The sequence below is a fragment of the Tenrec ecaudatus genome, chromosome 2, assembly GCF_050624435.1.
Source record: "Tenrec ecaudatus isolate mTenEca1 chromosome 2, mTenEca1.hap1, whole genome shotgun sequence".
Classification (NCBI taxonomy): Eukaryota; Metazoa; Chordata; class Mammalia; order Afrosoricida; family Tenrecidae; genus Tenrec; species Tenrec ecaudatus.
In genome coordinates this window covers 85,444,533-85,467,960 of record NC_134531.1, presented here as the reverse complement: position 1 = coordinate 85,467,960, position 23,428 = coordinate 85,444,533, and the positions used below count along the sequence as shown (strand labels likewise).

General features: G+C 38.4%; 1 non-coding gene across 1 annotated transcript; it reads left to right on the top strand.

Moving 5' to 3' along the window:
* The first annotated feature begins 686 nt into the window (after positions 1-686).
* Positions 687-844, top strand: LOC142441696 (small nucleolar RNA SNORA81). The gene has a single exon (XR_012783049.1). It is a non-coding gene; the product is annotated as a small nucleolar RNA SNORA81 (small nucleolar RNA).
* Positions 845-23,428: the final 22,584 nt, after the last annotated feature.

Here is a 23,428-nt window from a genome sequence, read left to right as displayed (position 1 = left end):
AAGGGATCTTCTATCTCCTCCAATGCTCTGCTGATGTTCATGAGGCTTTCAGTATCTGACATTGTTCCATTGCTATCATTAGGTTTTTGGTTGCTAATTCCTCTGAAGTGGATGGCCTAGTCCTTCTTCATTGACTGTTCTCCTTTCTCTGCTGAAAATTAGTCACTTTGAATGATCCTGCTGATAGGTGAAATATCAATGACATAGCTTTCAACAACACAGCAAAACATGAGCCAACACAGTACAAATGATAGACAAATGGTGTGCCTAAATTAGATAAACCAGAGTAATTCAGCCCCTGAGGGCACCAAGTCCTTATAAACACACCAAATTTTCTCCCTGTGGGGTTTAGGGTCTCTGGTAGTTAGAAATAAAATTATAGTAAGATCTCTCTTCATGGAAGATGACTTGCCCAACAGAAAAATAAAATAAAATAAAACATAGATACAGATAATATGGTATTAACCATTATTCAATTAATCACATGTTGGGTTGTGCTGACTTTAATGAAGTTTATGATTTCAAATATCCTGCCTATGACCTTAGTTTTCCATTACTCAATTAGGAATTCTATCTTAACTATAAATATAAAACTTAATATCATCAGGATTTTGAAGAAAATATTTGATACATCTCAAAAAAAAAAGAAGAAAAAAGAAAAATTTCTGATACCAGAAAAAATTTTAACCTTCTCTATAAGCACTGTGCTAAAATTACAGAAATGGTGGTACTGTCTTGGTTTTTGTAATAAGACTAGCAGAGTACACAAAGGAAGAAAAGTGAAACTGCACTCGACCTGGAAAGACTGGGGTGGACCTCTTGACAAAATAACGAGGTATAAATTACCAAGGGCACATGAGGGAGGGGGGAAAGGGGAGGGAGGGGAAAAAAAAAGAGGACCTGATGCAAGGGGCTTAAGTGGAGAGCAAATGCCTTGAGAATGATTGGGGCAGGGAATGTATGGATGTGCTTTATACAATTGATGTATGTATATGTATGAACTGTGATAAGAATTGTATGAGCCCCTAATAAATTGTTAAAATTAAAAATAAAACAAATGAAATGTTACATAGAAAAATTAGATTGTAAGTATCACATAAGTAAAGAAAAATGCAGCAGGTAGAGAATGGAAAGATGATAAAATGTGAGGACCGAGTTAATGAATCAATGTTTGATAAATCAGTGCTGAGAAAGGGATGGTAGAGAAAGTAAAAGAAAGAAAAATATCAATGACAGTGACATGAAAAAGTGTAACAGAAAGACAAATATCTCTTGATTAAAATGGTTCATCCAGGATCCAGCACATAGATATTGTTGACTGAAGAGATTAACAAATGCACTTGCATTTTGCATCAGACACTGTGGGAGTTGATGATTCTATGACAATTTGCATTTTTATGAAAGTATAGTGGTGAAACATTGCCTAACAATTGGTCACAGCCTGATGCCTCCTTGGCTTTATTAGAAGCAGAAATTGGACACTTTCCTCTCTATGTCCTTCCACCTTCGTGCCTCTGGAATTCTCTGCCTCCAGGGGTTGGTGTCCGGCAATGTTTCCACCAACTTTTGATCCACACAATTCTTCACCATCCAGTCTGTGATCTGCCTGCTTCCCAGTTCACCATTCTGTCTCACCAGTATTGAACTAAGTGAATTTGAAGAGGGTTTTATGGACTGGCATTGAACTTATAGTCTGGAGTTGCACTCGGCTGGGTTGCCTTCTTGAAATATAATTACATATATAATATATATGTTTAACACGGTTTTTTTCCCCTAGGAAATCCATCCTAACACAGACATCTAGATATCATCCAGCAACAATTGAAAGGAAAACATTTCATCTCTCAGAACGTGTGACAAAATAGAAATACTTGTTTGTTTTCTCTGCCTCTGACACTGACAGCATCTGTGTCGGCTTTGTTGTTGTTATTAGGTGCCAGTGAGTCAGTTCCAACCACTATCAACTCTACGTACAACAGAACAAAACATCCATCCTGCACCAGCCTCACAATTGTCCTTATACTTGAGACCAATGTTGCAGCCACTGTTTCAATCCCTTTCTTTGGGTGCCTCCCTCGTTTGTATTGCCCCTTTACTTTACCAAGCATAGTGTCGTTCTCCAGAGACTGGTCTTTCCTGACAGTGTGTTTCCGAAATATGTATGACTTTAAGATGAAGTCTTGCCATCCTTGCCTCTAAGGAGCATTCTGGCCATACTTCTTTGAAGACAGATTGACTTGTCCTTCTAATAGTCTATGTAGTTTCAATATTCTTCTCCAGCACCATGATTCAAAGACATCAATTCTTCTTCGGTCTTGCTTATTCAATGTCCAACTTTCACCCACATATGAAGCTATTAAAATACCATTGTTTCGATCAGGCACACCATACTTAAATGGGTCAGGTCATGACTTAAAATATTAAATCCTCACTATGCCCCAGTTGATAACACTGGTTTTCTCTTTGACTCAATAGTCAAAGCAAATCTAAAACCAACCCTGCATCCTCACAGAACAATGGTTTCTCCTCATAAAATGGAAAACACACAAAAAAAGTAGTTACTCCAGGTGGGTAGGGGAAGGTGAGAGAGGAAGGGAGAAAGGGGAAGCAGATTGTAATGATCAGTGCACAATCCCCCTACGCCCACTAGGGGGATGAACAACAGAAATGTGGGTGAAGGGAGACAGTGGTCCATGTAAGATAAGAAAGCAATAATAATTTTAAATTTATCAAGTGTTCATGAGGATGGGAGTGAGGAGGGAGAGGAAAGTGGAGCTGATACCAAGGGCTCAAATAGAAAGTAAATGTTTAGAAAATGATGATAGCAAAGTATGTACAAAGATGCCTCATATAATTGATGTGTGAAATGTTATAAGAACTGTAAAAAAAAACCAATAAATTGTTGTTTTTTAAAAAGAAGCTACTATTAGTCTAATGATAGTTTTGAATGTACAATAAAATTAAACAAACAAAACTTACTGTCCTCAAGTTGATTCCAACTCACAGAAACGTTACAGGACACAGTGGACCCTGCCTCTGCAGGTTCTCAATGTGGAAATCTCTACAAGAAGAGCCTCCTTTTTCTCTCAAGGAGCAGCGGGTGTTTTCAAACTGCTGATCTTGTGGTTCGCAGCTCAAGCATCACTCACTACACCACCAGTTGAATAATGAAGAAATTTTCTTTTGGAATTCTCAACATTTTAATTATCTTTGGGGACAAATCCATTATTATTTATTCTCTTTGTCCATGAACTTTTTTGAAGCCCCTGTGATAGTAAGGTTTTATGTCAATTTGGCCAGGCCAGGATTCTCGCATATGATCTAACAAAGTGTAGTCAACTCCATGTTGATATCTACTGTAACACGGTCGTACAGTCATGGGAAGAACAAATTACAACATCACCTTTTTATTCAGATCACAACCTCGTTACAATTAAGTTAAATTTCATCCGAGGTATTGCCTACTCTGACTATAGATTAATATTAGAGGGAAGCTTTGTCACTTCTGCTGCATCTGGTTTGTTGACCTGTAATACTGCCTGCCTATGGCAGGAGCTATCAGCAGACTGCTGACCTTGAGTTCATTTAGCTCTGCTTCCATCAGCCTATGGCCCTCGTGCTTCATCTTCCTGCTTCCTGTTCATCACCCCCTGCAGCTACATGAGCTGGGAGAAGCCTCCAGGTTACAGCTGACTCACGGGCTTGAACCAGACTGGACTTGTGCACTTCCTAAAACTGCATGAGTCACTTCTTGATATCAATCTCATTTTAAATACAGAAACACACAAGTGTCACTGCTTTTGCCTAACACCCTCTCATATATTGTCTTATTCTAGGTTTCTCTAAAAAAAGTTACCTGAGATGAAGACCTAATTTGGGGGAGTAGTTCAAGGAAGAGGAATAGGGATATGAGGGAGGGGGGAACAAAACAGGGAAGAAGGTGAAGAATCCTACTTTGAAATGGTTTCAGGTGCAGACAAAAAGGGCCTACCCCACTGGGGAAACTCTGTGTAGAATGAACTTGGGAATCATTTGTCCAATTTAATATATTAGTCAGAGAAGCCCTGGCATAGTCGTTCAGTGCTTACTGAGAAGTGGCTAACCCAAAAGGCATTAATGTAAACCCATCAGATGCTCTGGGGAAAAGATGGACAGTCTGCTATCAGAAAGATTTACAACCTTGGAAACCCTGTGGGGCAGTTTTCCTCTTTCCTGTAGAGTCATTGAGTTCAAATTTGACTGGAAAGCAATGGAAAAATGGGAGAATGATCCAGTGAATCTGGTTAACATCCTACAAAATATCCCACAAAATAGGAGCAGAGAAATCCATGGCAAAATCCTGAGATAAGCAATACAGTCATGGAGTGGTGACAACAGGCTACACTAAAGTGTAGCCTGAAATAAGTGGACCAAGAACACGTGAACATGAGCTGAAATGTATCAAATATCCACAACAAATGCCCAGGAGCAGCAGTCAAGAAATCCATATGACAATTGTATTAGACAAACCTGCTACAAATGTGTTAAAAAAGCAAAAATGTCACTCCGAGGACTAAACTTTGGGTGATCTGAGTTTTGGTATCTTCAATTCCCTCAGACTCATGTGAATATTATACTAGCATGTTCATTATATATTACATACATAAATACTGAAGAATTTACATATTTGAATTATGGTATTGGCAAAGAATATTTAATATACTATAGATTTCCAGAAGAATGAACAAAATTTTAATTTTAAAAAGTACAATTAGAATGCCCATTAGAAAGGAGAATGGTGAGACTTCATCTCACATATCTTGGACATGCAATCATTAAAAAATAGTCACTATAGAAAAACATCATGCTCGGTAAAGTAAAGGATCAGTGAAAAAGAAGTGGTTCACCAGCTGGATTGTCATAGCAGTATCAATAATGGGCTCAAACATTAGCAATGATTATAATGATGAGCCAAGATCACGTAGTGTTTCATTCTGTTGGACATAGGGTCAGTATGAGAAAACAGTCCAGACAGTATCTAACAATAACAGGAGTGCAGAGATTAATAATGGATCAATAAAAAGCAAGATTTTTCATCAAAGCATCATGGAAAAAGCACTTCCTGTATACATCTTGTGAGATAAACACATTTTGAAAGGTAGAAAGGAAAATAAGTTAAGCACACCAATGATACTAACACTGGCTGTTTATCCCCATTTTCTTCTAGGGGCACTAACCCACCACAGTTCATGTGGACAGTGTTTCCACCAGGCAAGGCTATTCCTTATATTAAAACTATGTCCTGATTGAAGTAACCAGAAAATTGTGGGCACTATCAGAGAAAGAGACAGACATTTTGTGATTTGAAATTGTTTAATCAATCTTTCAATGTCATCTTACATCTTGGATTATAGATTTGCACTGTGATTTTTTCAATTCCTTAAGTCTATGCAGGTCTTAATCTAATCCTACATCAGGTGACTTGTTTTATTTTAAGCATAACCATGTGGACCAGGAGTAGGCAGAAGAATCAATTAGCATTGCTAACAATCTATGATATGGCCTTTTGTGAAAAGAAAACAACTACAATCAACTCCTTACTCGAGAGATAAAATAAGAACATTACACTACTTGACAGCAGAAATAAACCATGGAAAGGCATTATGAGAGCTAGCATAGTTGTAAGAGAGCACTAATTTTTTAAGCAAAGTTAACTAATTGGTAGATAGATAGTAGATAATTGCAGAGAAAAGATTGACTCAAATAGAGATTGGCCTGACAGGAGATGTTCTTTTGGATCAGTTTTCTGGAAAAAGAGACAATTCCAACCACAGACTTCCTAATTTCAACCATAACTCCTGTGTTCTTCTGGGTTGCCGAGAGAAACAAATTCATAGACACTCATATGTGTATAAGAAAGAACTTTATATAAAAGCGTAATTGTATATTGAGAAATATCCAAGCCCAGTCCAGATCAAGTCCATAAGTCTCATATTAGCCCATTTGTCTGATACTAGTCCATAATTTCCTTTTCAGACTCAAGCAACACAAAAAATGATGCTAAATGCAGGTGGAAAGTCTAGTGTATCCAGTGGTGGTGGAAGCATCTCAGTGCTGGCAGGGGTCTCCATGTGGCTCCTCCAGCTCCAAGGCTCTGGCTTCATCAGCGTAGCTCGTGTTAACAGCAATGTCTCACAGGGAGTGAGTGTGTCTGGCCCCAAGTAAGCTATTTATCTCCGTAGCGCCTCCAAATGAGGTCATCAAGCTGCAACCTGATTGACAGGCTAGACTCCTGCCTTAGCAAGTTGACAGGAGATTATGTAATTTACCAAGTTGACAGGAGATTATGTAACTGCCACAGCCCCCTTTTTATTAATCAATCTTATAGACATTTTATTTTGTTTTGCTTTTACAATTAAAATAAATCCAGAAAAAAATTAAAAACAACAAAAAAGTGAGCATAAATAAATAATGGGACAAGATAGCAATTGAAGTTCAGCATTAAAACTAATTAGGATTAAAGTTAAATACTCACAAGTTGTCTGTCAGTTTGTCATACTGTCATGGCTTGTGTGTTGCTGTGAGGCTGGAACTATGTCACTGGTATTTCAAATGCCAACAAGGTCACCCACAGTGAACTGGTTTCAATGGAACTTCAGATTAAAACCAAGCAACAAGGAAAGAATTTTCTGCTCACTTTGGAGGAACCAGCTGCTGACAACCTTATACAGCTATGCATATGGTAGAAAGCCTCTGGGCGTGGAGTCTCTGAAATTTTCATTTGCTGACGGGGCACAACTCAACGTGAGAAGAAACCGCTTCAGACATTGATTAATAATTGTAACTTGGAATGCACAAGGTATGAATCAAGGAAAATTGAAAGCCATCAAAAATAAATAAAATGCGTAAGATTGATATCCTAGGCATTAGTGAGCTAAAATTGGGCTGGTATTGGCCATTTTCAATCAGACAATCATATAGTGTGCTATGCCAGGAATGGCCAATCAAGAGGAATGATATTGCATTGAAAGTCGAAAAGAACATCTCCAGGTCTATCTTTAAGTACAATGCTATCTGTGATAACATTATATCTCTCTGTCTTCCAGGAAATCCAATCATTACAACTATTATTCAAATTTATGACCAACCACAGAAGCTAGGAAATTGAAGAATGCTACCAAATGACTTCTGGAAGAAAGTGATCAAACATGCAATCAATCAAGGTGCAATTGATAGTTATTAGTGATTAGAATGCAAAAGTTGGAAACAAAGAAGAAGGAACAGAAGTTGAAAAATATGAGCGTGGTGATAAAAATTAAGCTGGAGATCACATGATAGAATTTTGCAAAACCAACAACTTGTTCAGTGTAAATATCTTTTTAATAATACAAAAGGTGACCATACATAGATTTCCCCAAATGGAATACAACAGAAACAAAATTGACTACATCTGTAGGAGTACACAATGGTGAAGCTCAAGCTCAGCAGCTAAGTGCTCATATGAAAGTTCAAGATAAATCAGAAGAAAATGAAAACCAGTTTAGAAGAACAAAAATGTGACTTTGAGTCTATCCCACCTGAATTTCAAGAACATCTCAAGAACTGATTTGAAGCATTGAACAATAATGACAGGGGATCTGACGAACTGCAGGAGGACATCGAGACCATCATTCACGAAGGAAGCTAAAGGTCACTAAAAAGACAGGAAATAAAGAAAAAAATCTTTATCAGAAGAGATTCTGAAATGTACTCTTGATTGTAGCATAGCTAAAGAAAATGGAAGAAAGGATAAAATCAGAGTGATGAATAAAAAAATTTCTAAGGGCAGCTAAAGAAGACACAGCCAAATATAAAAAATGATACCAGAGTCTAAAATTGGAAAACAAAAGGGAAAAACATGCCCAGCATATCTGAAACTAAAAGAACTCAAGAAAACTTAAAGCTCCAAGTTGCAATCTCAAAAGATTCTATTGACAAAATATTGCAAAATCCAGGAAGCATCAAAAGATGGAAAGAATACCTGGAGGCACAGTTCCTTCAAGAACTGTTTCAGGAGGTAGCACATTGGCAAGAACCAATGGTGCTGAAGGAAGATGTTCAAACAACACGAATGCCTTAGGCAAAAACAAAGGTCCAGGAATCGATGGAATACTGATTAAGGTGTTTCAGCGAGCTGGAGAAGCACTAGCAGCACTCACTCATCTATGCCAGGAAATGTGGAAGACAGGCATTTGGCCAACTGACTGGAAGAGATCCATATGTGTGTCCATTCCAAAGAAAGGGGACCCAACAGAATGCTCCAACTATAGAATGACATCAAGCTATCACACGCAAGTAAACTTTTGCTAAGATCATCCAACAACGGTTGCAGCAGTACATTGACAGGGAACCACCAGAAGTTCAGGCCAGAGTCAGAAGAGGATGTGGAAAAAGGGATATAATTGCTGAGGGCAGAAGAATCTTGGCTCAAAACAGAGATCACCAGAAAGATGTGTACTTGTGTTCCATTGACTATGCAAAGGTTTTCAACTCAGTAGACCATATAAACTATGAATCACCGAGGCAAATAGGAATTCCAGAGCATGTCATTGTGCTCATGAGAAAACTTGTACATGGGTCCAGAGGCAGTTGGGTAAACAACTGGACATACTACAGGACTTAAAATCAGGAGAGGTGTGCCCAGAGTGGTATCCTCTCACCATACTGGTTCAATTTGTATGCTGAGCAAATCATCAGAGAAGCTGGGTTATATGAAGAAGAATGTGGCATCAGGATTGGTATGCCGATGACACAGCCTTGCTTGCTGAAAGTAAGGAGGATTTTAAACACTTGCTGATGAAGTTCAAGGACTGTAGCCTTCAGTATGGATTATGACTCAATGTACGGAAGACCAAAATCCTCACAAATTGACCAATAGGTAACATCATGATAAATGAAGAAAATGTTGTCAAGGATTTTTGTCTTGCTTGAATTCACAATCAATGCTCATGCAAGCAGCAGTCAAAAGAACAGAAGAGGTATTGCATTAAGTACATGTGCTGCACAAGACCTCTTTGGAGAATTTTTAAGCAAGCATATTGTTTTGAGGACTAAGGTATGCCTGACCCAAGTCGTGGTATTCTCCATTGCTTCATATGAAAGTTGGACATTGAATAAGGAAGAACAAAGCAGAATTGATGCATTTGAATTGTGGTGCTTGAGAAGAGTATTGAAAGTACCATGGACTGCTAAAAGAATAAACCAGTCTGTATTGGAAGAAGTAAGGCCAGAGTGCTCCCAGAGACAAGCATGGAAAGACTTAGTGTTACATACTTCAGACATTTTGTCAGGGGAGACTAGTCCATGGAGAAGGGCATCTGGCTTGAGAAAGTAGAGGGTCAGTGAAAAAGAGGAAGGCCCAATGAGATGGATTGACACGGTGCTGCCCCCATAGGCTCAGGCACAGGAACCAGTGTTTAGTACACATAATGGTAATGTTTATTGATATTGTGCATTGGTCATTGTGGGTCAGAGTCTACTTGATGACACCTAACAACAACAACATAGTGCTCCGAGGAATATTGAAAGCACCATGTTCTGCCAAAAGAACAAAAGCCTGTCCTGGAATAAGCACATCCAGAACATTATTTATAGGGAAGGATGCGGAGACTTCATTTCAAGCACTTTGGACACGTCAGAAGAGGCCAATCCCTAGAGATTATCATGCTCAGTAGAGGAGAGAGGCAGCAAAAAAGAGGAAAGTCCTCAGCATGATTGATTGACACAGAAGCTTCAACAATAGACTTCAGCGTAACAACAATTTTGGTTGTGGCAAAAGTCCAGGCAGTGTTTTGTTCTGCTGTACATATTGTTGCTGTGAGTCAGAACCCACGGCACCTAACACCAGCATGCTTGAAGAAAGAAGACTTCTCTAAGCTAAGATTTCTAAAATAAATTGGTCACATTAAGCCAGAGGAAGGTGGACCTTGAGAATCAGATGGCATGATTTTAGCAATGCATTTTGAATATAATCAGACATCTTTATTTCTGAGGTTTTTATTACCGTCACAGAGAGAGATAAAACAAATGACTAGGAAAAATAGAAGAGGAGACAGGTGATAATTAAGAACGGAAAGGATTAATTTTTAAACATTCAGGAGAAGCCTTGAATACAGTTATTGCATTGCTATAACTGCAGTGATATGAGGACAATTAATCTATTTTTTAGAAAAATGAAAAGTTGTTGGAACACTAAAGAAATGGGCAAAATAATCTCTGATTTTATTGTCAAAAGCATCAGTTGGATGACTCTCACATACACCAAAGTCCTCCTACTACCTTTAGGGAATTATATTTTTCAAATGAGTGGATCATCATTCAAGTCATATTTAATAAAATATCTTTCTTTTGATTGATGGTCCAATGATGTGGGAATTCAAATATCCTTTAGTACAGTGCAAGTCAATACATTAAATTTCTCTATCAAAAAACTTATGACTTGAGCAATTAATTCAGCTAAATTTACATTTACAAACTAAGCTCTTCTGCAATGCCATTGCAATGCTCCTTTTTCCTTTCATTGTGTTCCGCCAGGAGCAACCCTTTCCTCTTTTTTGCTTGATATCTGTCGAATATTAAACAAAACATCATCAATGAAAAAATAAATTATAAGAAACTAACAACTGTCAAAATTACAAACACAGCATATTTTAGGGGACAAAGGAAGGGGCAGACAAATTCTCCACTTGTAATAAAATGAGGTTTTTCTAAAGGACTTTTTTTTACAACAAAATGTGCTCTGCTCTACTTTGTATGAAATACAGGAAAAAGACATGAAAACTCACGCAGCTTCCCTCTTATTTTGTGTGTTTTAGTAAAATAATGTTCAAGGCTCCTGCTTTTCTCCTATTTACATTCCTTCATTAAAATAACAAACTAATGTGGGGTAGAAAGGGGAAACTGATTACAAGAATCTGCGTATATCCTCTTCCCTGGGGGATGGAAGGCAGAGAAGAGGGTGGGGGAGACGTTGGACAGTGTAACATATAACAAAATAATAATAATTTATGAATTATGAAGGGTTCATGAGAGTGGGGGGAGTGGGGAAGGAGGGGGAAAATGAGCAGCCGATATTAAGGGCTCAAGTAGAAGGCAAATGTTTTTGAAATGATGATGGCAACAAATGTACATATGTTCTTGACACAATGGATGTATGTATGGGTTGTGATATGAATTGTATGAGCCCCCAATAAAATGATTTTAAAAAACTAACAAACTAAATCACCACTGTTATAAGCATGATCTCTGAGCAAAGGTATGCATACATAAGAACACATTAATCGCAGGGCCTCCCATCTCTTCTTTCATCACACCTCTCTCCATATTTTGGCATGACCATTTGGGAATATCTTTACATTTTAAAATACACATACTCCTCAATCCTGACATGTGTATGAGCATTTCTGAAACACTGATTCTAACAAGAGGGAAGCAGTCCCAGCCAACCGAAACTGGCCCAACATGGAGAAACTTTGATATCACAAGTTGTTCACCTGTCACTCACAACTAGACAAGAGCCTTAGAGCACGCACATTCAAGGACCACTTGTGACATGAAGAAGTGAACCCAATCCAAACAAACAAAAATAAGAATAACTTCCTTGCGCCTTATCTAAAATTATTTAACAAAACCCCACATTCTACAAGAAACCCCTTGTAGCATGGTACATAATGGTTAAGTGCACAGTTGGCTGCCAAAAACAATACACATTCCAAATGAAAAAATTGTTCTATGGGAGAATTACGCAGCTATCCGCTCCCACACAGACTCTGACCGTGGACATACTATGGAGTAGTTTGACCTTGAACAATAGGGTCACTGTGAGTGGGCATCATTACCTTGGCACCAACAGGTTTGTCTCCGTTTTTAACTCTGTGACTTAGATCCACTTACAGTTCAGTTTGCCTTTCACACTCACACACACAATTGTAGCTTACATATCAATGTCCATTGGAGAAATTAATAATTCTTAGAGAATATTCTTTCCAGTGATACTTATATTAGTAAAAGGTGCATATAACTCAAATGTTCAGAAACATAGAAATAATTTATTAAATAAAACCATATCTATTTTATGAAACGACTCTTAATGAATAAGGAAGATGCATGGGATTTGGAACGTGGACAATACACCTTCTAAGATAGTCTGCTATAATGGAAGGGAAGGTGAGCAAGTTAAAAACAAACAAACATTGGTGGAGAGACCAGGGAATGATGACCACCAGATAACAAGGATGGAACGATCTTCTCAGAAACGACTGGAGAGGTTCCACTAGAAAAGATAGTTTTCTCTTCCTGGCACGGAGAAATTCAACTTAAAAGCTAAGTAAACCCAAGCTTCTTAAAATGGGAGAGCATCAATGCTTACTGACAGACTCCACTCTACCATCCACCAGCTGCATAGGACGCTTCTGTTAGCCCTCCTCTTTCCAGACACTGCATAATTTCCCAGCTCTGAAAGCAATCCAACCACCCAATCATCTTTCCTTGATGGAAACAAGATATAAATAGAGAAGGAACAAATAGTTTTAATATACCATTAAAACCATGCACAAAAAAGGGGGCGGGGGAAGAGGGATGGAGGGTGGCAATCAAACATAAAGCCAGCAAAATGACAGAAACAAACTCATATATATCAATAATGGCACTGTCGATGAATTAAACGCACCCATCAAAAGACTAACAATAGAAATTGTTAATATGACAATTTCAGACTAACAGACTGAATTAAAAAAACAGGACCCCTCTATATGCTGCCTAAAAGGGACACACCTTAAAGTCAAATACAAACATAGGGTAAAAATTAAAGGATGGTGAAAACAACCACCAAGCCCCTGGAGACCATAAGAAGGCATAAGTGCCCACATTACTCACTAGGAAAACAGACTTCCGGAAAAACAAGAACGGATACCAAATAATGATAAAGGAACCATATACAAGGAAACATATAACATTCTTAAACATATGTTAAACCCAGGAAAGTCTCTAAAGATACATCAATCAAATTCTCAGAGGGTTGAAAACAAAACAATTATCTTGATCATAATAGTAGACTTCAACACAGACCTCTCTAGGAAAGACAGATCTTCAGGAAAGAAATTCAATAAAGAAACAGATTTAAACAACGCAATAAACCAGCTTGACGTCCTAGATATATACAGAGCACCCCCCTCACCTCTAGAGTAGGCCACAAAGTAATACTCAACAAATTAAAAGACATTGAGATCTTACAATCCATTTTGTCAGATCACAATAATATGAAACTGGAAATCAACCAAAGAAAGACCAAGAACATAAAGTTAAACAGGTGGAAACTGAACAATACGCTACTTAAAAATGAATGGTAATATATCAAATAAGTGATAATTATCAAATCCCTTTTAAAAATAGCAATAACACATCACACCAAACCCTTTGGGATAACAGCAAAAGAAGTTAGCAGGGTAATTTATAGCAATCAATGACCACATATAAAAAGAGTAGAAATTCAAAATCAACATCATAACACAACATATCCAACAATTCGAACAAGGGCAACAATATAACCCCTTGTTCTACCACAGAAGAAAGGTTATCATGAAAATAGATGAACTGGAAAACATAAAAGCAATGAAAATAATCAACAAGATAAGAAGTTGGGTTTTTGAAGGGATTAACAAAATTGACAAACCACTGGCAAAATTAGCAAAGGAAAAGATAGAGAAGATGCCGCTACGTAGCATTAAAGACAGAAAGAGTGACATCACAATAGATCCAAGTGAAATAAAGTGAATAGTAACACATTACTACAAAAAGGTACTCTACCAAGTTTGATGAACTGTAAGACATGGGAAACTACCTAGAAATACACTACTTATAACTGCTTGCTAATGTTCTATCCTATTACTTTATCAAATCACTCAATCGTTTCCAACAGTCTTATATGGAGTCCTTATGGTTCTCTCTATAAAATCACATATTTGCAATTAATGAGAGCTTCAATTCTTCTTTGTCTAATTATAGTCCCTTGATTTGTTTTTGTTATCTAATAGTTTTGGCTAAAACTTCCAGCATGATATTGAATAAGAGAGGTGACAGGGGTACCTTTGTATAGTTCCTATTTTGTTTTCAGTTTTTTCCAATTGAGCATGATATTGACTTTTGGGTTTTCATATATGACCATTATTATCCTGAAATTTTCTCTTGTATTCATATTTATTGAGTGTTTCTGTTAGATATTGGTGAGATACTGTAAAATGCTATTTCTGCATCTATTGATAGTATTGTGTGGTTCTCATTATTTTGTCATATTTATGTGATGGATTACATTGAAGCATCCTACATCTCTGCTATGAATTCCACGTGGTCATGATGAATTATTATATATATATATATATATATATATATATATAGTTGGATGCCATTGCCAGAATTTTTTGAGAATTTTTGCATGTGTTCATGAGGGATCTTGGGCTATCATTTTTGTCTTTGTGGCATCTTCGGCTGTTATCAGGGTTATGCCCACTTCATAGAATGAATTTGGGAGTTTGTTGTCCAGTTCTATGTGCTGGAGTCATCTGTGCAGAATCAGTGAGATCTCCTCCTTGTACATTAGTAGAATTCCCTTGTTAATTCCTCTGGCCCTGTTTTTTCTTGGTTGTACGTTTCTTGATGGCCTTCTCTATGTCTTCTTATGTTAAGGTTCTTTTCAGGTTTTCTACATTTGTCAGTGTCAATCGTGGTAGATAGTGTGTTTCCACAATTGTTCTACATATTGACAAGCCCACCAGCAGGGTTTAAGAGTTCCAACTGCTCCACATTTTCGCCAGAATTTGTTATTTCTCTGTCTCTTTTTTAATTGGCTATCATTGTTGGAATAAGAGGATATTTTGTTATATTGATTTGTATTTCCTATATGCGTAGTATACCAGCAAAGAGAGCCCCAGAAAAATATTAAGAAAGCAATGCCATTTACAATAAATGTCCCAGGATAAGCAAAAACCTTTCAAAAAGATGAGCAAAGTATAAGCCTTTGCACTATCTGACATTACAGCTACCACACTGGCGCAGTAGTCAAAACAGTCTGATGTTGGTACACTGATAGATACATGGAACAATGGGACTGAATAGAAAGCCCAGAAATGAGAGCATCCACCTATAGGCATGTGATTTTCAACAAAGGATTAATAAAAACTAATGGAAAAGGGACACCCTCTTCAACAAATGGTGCTGAGATAATTGGATCTGTATCTGCAAAAGAATGAAAGAGTACCCATACCTCACCCCATGCACAAAAACAAATTCAAGATGGATTAGAGACTTAAATGTAAACTCCAGAGCTATATGCTCAATGCAAAAATTAGGACAAACTTAAGGACCCCATTGCAGGACTTACACAGACTACCAAATATGAAAAAGAAGCACACACAGCGGAAGAGAAAATAGATTGCTGGGACCTATTAAAATCAAAATATTTATGCACAGCAGAAGAATTTTTCAAAAGAGAAAAATGAAAGCCCACATATTGGAAAAACATCTTTAGCAATTACACAATAGACAAAGGACTAATTACTAAAACAAAATAAAACATCTATAGAATTCTGCAACAACTCAATAAGAAAAGAGAACCAATAATTCATCTAAGGTAGATAAAAGGAACAAGGCAATTCAAAAAAGACAACACTCAAATTCCTAACAAACACATGAGAAAATGCTCACAAACACTACCCATCTAGAAATGCAATTCCTTTGCTAGGTGTATACACCAACTAAGGGAACCAAGTAAGAGATAGACATGCTCAATGCAGCAGTTCACAACAGCAAGAAGCTGGGAACAGTTCACATTCCCATCAGTAGAAGAAAAGATAAAGAAGCCTTGGTACAGACATACAATGGACTACTATGGCTCCATAAAAAACAGCGGTAAAACCCCTCATGACAGGATGGATAGAGAAACCATTATGCTGAGCAAAGTTAGTCAATCACAAAAGGACAAATTTGTATGAGTCCACCACTACAAGGGTAAACACAAATTATACTTGCATGTGATATCAATGATATTGTTCATAATTTGAGTATTCTGTGTGGCCATCCTTTTTCAGAATGGGTACAAATGTGGATCTTGTCTAGTCTGTTGGCTAAGTTGCTGTTTCACAAATGTCCTGGCTTAGATGAATGATTGCTTCTAGTACTTCATCAGCTTGTTGAAAATTTCCATTGGTATTCCATCATTTCCTGGAGCCTTGTTTTAAGCTAATGCATTCAGTGCAGCTTGAACGCCTTCCTTCAGTACCACTGGTTCTTGCTCATATGCCAACTCCTGAAACGATTGAATGATGATTAGTTCTTCTAGGACACTGACTCTGTATATACTTTCCATCTTTTTTTGATACTTCCTGCATCATCCAATATTTTTTCCATAGGATCTATCAGTGCTACAATTGGAGGCTTGAAGATAATTAGTTGGTTCAGCATAGGATATGCTGAGCATGTTCTTCATTTTTGGTTTTCTAACTCTAGGTCTTTGCGTATTTCATTATATATGGCTTTCTCTTCTCCTACTCCTTTGAGATGTTCTGTTCAGCTTTTTGGCTTCATCATTTTGTCCGAGTTCCTTAGCTATTCTGTGATTGACAGCAAGTTTCAGCTTCTTCTCACATCTACTCTGACCTTTTCTTCCTTTCCTGTCTTTTTAATGACCTTTTAATTTATTCATATATGGTGTTCTTGATATCATTCCACCGTTCATCAGGTCTTCTGTCATTAGTGTTCAATGTTTATAATCCCTCCTTGAAATTCAGGTTTGATAGATTCAAGTTTGTATTTTGGCTCTCTGGACATGTTTTAATTTTCTTCAGTTTTATTCTGAACTTATATGTGAGCAATTGTTCTATCCCCCAACCAATTCCTGACTGGATTTAGCTGATGATATAGAGCTTCTCCATCATCTCTTCCCACCAATGCAGTGTGGTAGTTACATAATCTGGTATCAACAAGTGATGGGGTGGAGTCTACTCTGTCAATCGGATCATAGCCAATGAGACTTCTGTATGGGTATGGCCTTCTCCTGAGAATTCTGGGAAATCCTGTATTCCTTCTTGGAGGCAGGAGACACTATTTCTCCCTTGTCTCACTCCCTTGGAGACTCTGCTGACAAGGCTGACTCCCTGCGAGGCATCCCTGAGGAGAAGCCACATGGACCTACCCTGATGCAGCCCTGGGTGCTGGAGAAGCCCCATAGAGATCCCTGACAGAGCTGAGATGCTTACACCTCCACTGGATCCATCCACAGGACTTCCCACCCACTGGCCTGTGATCTTCTTTCATTTGGCATCATTGCATGTGTTTCGTGAGTCAGAAGTGGACTTTATATATTGGTATCAGACATACTGGCTAATATCAGACTTATGGACTTGATCTGGACTGGGCTGGGATGCTTGCTCAATATTCAACTGCTCTTGTATATAAACCTTTTTCTTGTATACATATGTGTGTCTATGAATTTGTTTCTCTAGTCTACCCGGACTAACACATGTAATCAATTTGTGAAAGCCATCTAGAGAAGTCTATGTGTGTAATCTCCTTATGTGTTGTTGAAAAAAGGTATTTGCTATGAACAAGTTAATTGTGGAGTATTCTATCATTAGATCACTGGCTTCATTTTTATCATCAAAGTCTTATTTTCCAACTATAGTTCTTTCCTTTTTGTTTCTAACTTTTGCATTCCAATTTCCAATAATTATGAATGCATCTTTATTGCATGTTTGACCAATTTCAGACCTAAGTCATTAGTAGAATTCTTCAATTTCTTCATCACTCGGTTTGTGGTTGGTGCATGAATCTGAATAATAGTTGTATTGATTAGATTTACTTGAGTGCAGATATATATAATCCTATCAGAGACAATGTTGTACTTCAAGATAAATCTTAAAAATGTCCTTTTTGACAGTGAATGCAAAGCCATTCCTCATGATTGTGCCATTCTCAGCATAGTAAACCTCATGATTTTCTGATTCCAAATGGCCAACATTAATTCATTTTTGCTCACTGATGCCTAGAATTTTATTTTTATGCATTTCATTTAGTTTTTTACAACTTAAATATTTCCTTGATGTATACTTCATATATTCCAAGTTTTCTTTATTAATTGATGCTTGCAGTCATTTCTTCTTATTTTGGGCCATACCTCATCAGCAAATGAAGGTCGCAAAGGCTTTACCTCCACAAACTTACTTGTCTCCATGTCATTATGGCCAACTCTACTTTGAGAAAGCAGCTCTCTCTTGGCTATATTTTAAGTGCCTTCCATCTGAGGGGATTATCTTTTGGCATTATCTCCGACAGCGTTCCATTTGTTTTCATTAACTAAAAATGCTTAGATTCTGTCTAAAAGGGTTTCCTTAGTGAATTCCTCAGAAGCGGACAGCCTATTCCTTCTTTATAGTGTGTTCTTTGTCTGGAAGCTCTGTAGAAACTTTGGAAGATGCTGTGGGCATTTGAAATATGGGTGGAATACCTTCCAGCATTGAAGCAACACTCAAGCCACCATGGCAAAGTAACTGACATGTGGTAGATTAGGGAAATGTTGTTGGTGTTGCTATTGTTGCTGTTAGGTGCCACTGGGCTGGTTCCAACCCATAGCATCCCTATACACAACAGAAAGAAATACTGCCCAGTCCTGCACCTTCTTCACAATTGCTTCTAAGCTGGAGCCCATGTTGCAGCCATTGAGTCAGTCCATCTCCTCGACGGTCTCCTCTTTTCAGCTGCCCCTCTAGTTTATCAAATATAATGTCTTCTAGGGACTGGTGTTTCTTGAAAACAGACCCAAAGAATGAAGACGACGTCCTACCATATTGGCCTGTAAGGAGCACTCGGACTGTACTTTTTCCAACACAGATTGGTTTGTCCTTTTAGGAGTTCATGTACTTGCACTAGTCTTCCCCTGCACTACAGTTCAGACACATGGATTCTTCATTGGGTCTCCTTATTCAATTTTTACATGTATATGTGACAACTGAAAATACCATGAGTTGGGTCAGGTGCACTCTTGTCATCAAAGGAACATTTGTTTTTCAATACTCCAAAGAGGTCTTGTGTGGCCGATTTAACTAATTAGATTACAAACTGTAATCTGCTACTTCCTTGTTGCAACTCATTGACCAAGTAGTAGGTTATAAAACAAGATCCACAGTGAATTATAATATGAGGGGCTACCCCCCCCAAAAAAAACCCAAACAATGCTCATTTGTTTTGTTTGATGTCAGGGGGATGATGCATTTGGAGTTCTTTCTACCAGGTCAGACTCTTAAGCTTTCCATTTAGAGGTTCTGAAAAGATTATGTAACAGTGTGCAGCAAAAAAGGCCTGATTTGTAGCAGATGGGGAACTGGTTTTGCCACCACCTCAATGCACCTTCTCATTGTGTGCCAGTTTTGGGCAAAAAAAAAATGGCATGCCTCTCTTGCCCCATGCACATTACTCACCTGACCTCAATGCATGTGACCTCTTTTTGCTTCCATGGATGAAGAGGGACATAAAAGGACAGTGATTTGATGACGTAGAAGAGGTGAAGAAAAAAATAAGGGAGGTGCTGTCAGCCATCCAAATCCATGAATTGAAAATTTTTTCCAAGAATAGAATCGCAGATTTGACAAATGTGTTAAGCGTAATTGAGAGTACTTTGAAGGTGGTAAGGTTATTTTGTAAAATTTTAAATAGATAGCTTTGAAAAAAAATTCTCAAAAGAGATAGTGTCTGGGGTCTTAAGGGCTTAAAGGTAAACAAACGGCCATCTAGCTCAGAAACAACAAAGCCCACATGGAAGAAGCACACCAGCCTGTGCAATCATAAGGTGTCAAAGGGATCAGGTATAAGGCATTATCAGAAAAAAATATCTTACCATAGTGAATGAAGGGGGAAGTGCAGAGTGGACACCCAAAGCCCATTTGTCAGCCGCTGGAGATCACCTCACAGAGGGGTCTAGGGAAGGAGATGAGTCAGTCAGGGTACGAGGTAGCAACGATGAAGAATACAGCTTTCCTCCAGTTCCTAAATGCTTCCTCCCCCACCAACTACCATGATCCAAATTCTACCTTGCAAGTCTGGATAGAGCAGAGACTGTACACTGGTGCAGATAGGAGCTGGAGGCACAGGGAATCCAGGGTGGATGATACCTTCAGGACCAGGGGTGTGAGGGGCAATGCTGGGAGGGTAGAGGGTGAGTGAGTTGGAAAGAGGGAACCTATTACAAGGATCTACATGTGACCTCTTCCCTGGGAGATGGACAACAGAAAAGGGGGTGAAGGGAGACGCCGGATAGGGCAAGATATGACAAAATAATAATTTATAAATTATCGAGGGCACATGAGGGAGGGGAGAGCGGGGAGGGAGGGGAAAAAAGAGGACTTTTGCAAAAGGGCTTAAGTGGAGAGCAAATGCTTTGAAAATGATGAGGGCAAAGAATGTACAGATGTGCTTTATACAATTGATGTATGAATGGATTGTAATAAGAGTTGTATGAGTCCCTAATAAAATGTTTTTTTTTAATTCATTTGGGGGTGTTACCCCCTCATACACCACTGTCATAGAATCAGTGTCAACTCATAAAACAACGTAACAATGTTTCTCGTGAGTTTACAAGACTGTAACTCTTTACAGGGGTAGAAAACCCCATATTTCTACTGTCAAGTGGCTGGTGGTTTTAAACTGCTAGTCTTGAGGATTGCGTTCCAATATATAAGCACTATACCACCGCCGCTTCACCATGCCTTTCAACTGGCCTCTCTCGTTCCTCAATCCCTTGGCCTCTCCTGGACTCTGCCTTGCTTGGACAAATATTACAAAAATCTTTCAGCTCCACTAGTAAGTGCCCAAGGGCACTTCACTTCATCAGCAAGCCTCCTACTCCAAAGCACACAGCTTTCTTTCTCTAGGGTTTGGGAAGCCCACTTCTGTCTCATTTTTTAAATCAATAGCAAGCCCTCCAATTCCCAGAGTTGCCACCATGTCATCATTTGCATACCCCTGCCCACTTGTTGGGGGGGGGGGAGAGGATGATGGGAGGGGGACGACAAAGAAAGACTTTGAGTAGATGAGTCATACTAATTCCCTGCACTGCACTGAATAACGTTAATAAAGGGAGTAGTCTTTCCTGAAGTCTACTTAGCCGCTCTGCTTATAATTAAACTTTATTTTTACTTATTTAATCTAGAAGTTCTATTTTTCTTCTTGTTCTTTCTCTCTATCATTGCTTCATCCTCTTACGTGAGTTGATAATTTTCTTTGACTATTCACTGGGGTTCAGCCAGCCAGAGGGGTGCCTTAGCAAGAACAGTCCCAAGAGTAGAGATAATCTAAACCTGCAGAGCAGCCAGCAAATCATCAGAGTCTAGTCTGGCAATGGGAAAAGGCTTCTCTGCTTGTAGACACCCCAACTCATCTTCAGATCTAGCACATTATATAAAATAAATAGCCCACAAATATTTGTTCCTGCCACTGCTGCTCTCACTGCTAATGGGAACATAGGTAATGACATTTAAAATTTTTCTGCTTATTATTACTCTACAATAAATTTGGAAAAACTAATGTGTATTTTGGTAATCCTCTAGATTTAATCTAATCAATACAAGATAAGAAAGCAGATAAATAAAAACCCACTATAGCTGTAGCTCTCTGCAGTGCTATTGGAGAGCCCTTCGAAGGGGCTCTGACATAGAGTGGGCATGAATACCCTCACATGCCAGTTCATAAGCAGAGAGCTATAAACCACTTCACATTATTTCCTTGGCCTGAATTTTCTTCTTTCTTCTTCTCTCCACAATAAACTCAGCTCTATGCACTTTACTCCTTGGATAATACATTCTACGACAATTAGCACTGCTCTCTAAACACCCGGCAGTCCACGTAATAGTGTACATTCCATTGTCGTTCAAAATATACTAAGTAGTTTCAAATAACGCTTGCAAATATGTAATTTAAAGGTAATGGAATTTTTTCATGAACCTTTTGAAGCCCCAAGCATACTTTGGAGGACTCACATATTCTTGATATTCAATTTATTTATTGGTGCTAAATGTTAGGGTAAACACCTGTATCCTGAGTGGACTACAAATGCCGAGTTACTCAGACTTCAAAGATGGACTAGTCGGAGCTATCAGAGGATAGGGCGTGCAATAAAGGTAACCACCTCAAAACTGGAAGTCAAGTTCTCATTTGTGGGCCCCTTTTTCCAAACCTTGTTAACGTTGAGGCAAGATATAACCAAGTGGCAATCTGAAAACATTGTCAACAGGGGAATGACTTGTAATTTAGTGCCCTCTACTCAATGTTGACTCAAAGTAAGATTCTGTGACTGAGTAAAACTGCCCTGCACACTTCCTACGCTGTGTTCTGTCCGGAAGCAGATCAGCTGATCTGTCCTCCTCAGAGTGACTGAATGGGTTCAAACAGCCAACCTTCGGTTAGCAGACAGCTGCTTAACCACTGTACCACGGGGGCACACTGGCCTATACAAAGTTCTAGGAAGTTGGAATGCTGAGACCTAAGCTGGAGACACTACGTCAGATTTCTGATTATTTCATTGTGAATAGCAGAGTCAGTAAACTTCTGCAGAATCTTTATGTCATGGCTGCAATGGCTTCCACAGGTTAGTTTGTGGTCAATCACTCGTCACAGCAGATCCAGGCAGTTGGGTCCAGAAGAGTGTGAACATAGTGGCAGAAGAAAAATGCCATAGAGGAAGGCGAAATAACCAAAGGAAAGATCAGAAAACTCCATGAATATATAATATCTCAGTATATTTGCTTCTCTGTGTTATTTAAATGCAAAATCTCAAATTGACTACAAAATGTTTACAGTAACCAAGAAATGTTCGTTTCCATGAGGCTTTGATTGTGAATTATAAATCCTAAACATAATTTGTCTCTCTTAACTCAGTCTTAGAAACTCTCAGTGTAAGAGTTTTGTTTTCTTCCTCTCGCGGCCTCTCTTCCTGTAGTAAACACCGTGGGTATATAATACAGTATCTTACTCGTCCTTTCAGTTTGCATGATTTCAGCTTGAACTCTTTAAAGGTTCTCTGTTTGTGCTAATTACCGTGGGCACCCGAAAGGTATCAGTAAATCGGACTGTTGCTAATCCTGCCTTCTCCATGTATTCCTTTGAAATGCCCTAGGATGCACCAGGGTATTGAAACATATCAGCCCTAGAGAAGATTTATCACCCCTGTCAAATCACAACACTCACAGAGATGAATTCTGACATTCACCTCAATATAAGTCAGAAGCCACTTATTAGTTCATTAGCCAATTCTGTATTACTTTTGCCATTAAGTTTGACAACACACGCAGTGTCTCTATATTCTTTTATTATGGTATAACCTAACATGAATTCAAAAAGAATTTTAAATTGGGAGTTCAGTCTTCAAAGTCAA